Source organism: Pterocles gutturalis, unplaced genomic scaffold, assembly GCF_000699245.1.
Source record: "Pterocles gutturalis isolate BGI_N339 unplaced genomic scaffold, ASM69924v1 scaffold119, whole genome shotgun sequence".
Taxonomy (NCBI): domain Eukaryota; kingdom Metazoa; phylum Chordata; class Aves; order Pterocliformes; family Pteroclidae; genus Pterocles; species Pterocles gutturalis.
The window spans coordinates 1-429 of NW_010132858.1; positions in this window are offsets into that span (position 1 = coordinate 1).

Sequence of the window (429 nt, forward strand, 5' to 3'; positions counted from 1 at the left end):
GATGGGGAGGCACTCTTGATCAGTGAGTGCAGTGAGAGAGCAAGGGATAACTGGTATAAGCTGAAAGAAGGCCGATTTAGACTAGACATTAGGAAGAAATTTTTCACTGTGAGGGTGGTGAGGCACTGGAACAGGTTGCCCAGAGAAGTTACGGGTGCCCCATCCCTGGAGTTGGTCAAGGCCAGGCTGGATGAGGCTTTGAGCAACCTGGTCTAGTGGAGGGTGTCCCTGCTCATGGCAGGGGGGGTGGAACTTGATGATCTTTAAGGTCCATTCCAACCCAGAACATTCTATGATTCTATGAAACAGCCATAAGCATGTAGCCCCATGATGGAAGAATTACTTGATACTAAATGACAGTTCATGTAGTGAAAGTGTCCTCATGGTTCAGTCATATTGTTCCTATTTTTTCATGAGATTCAAGATCGG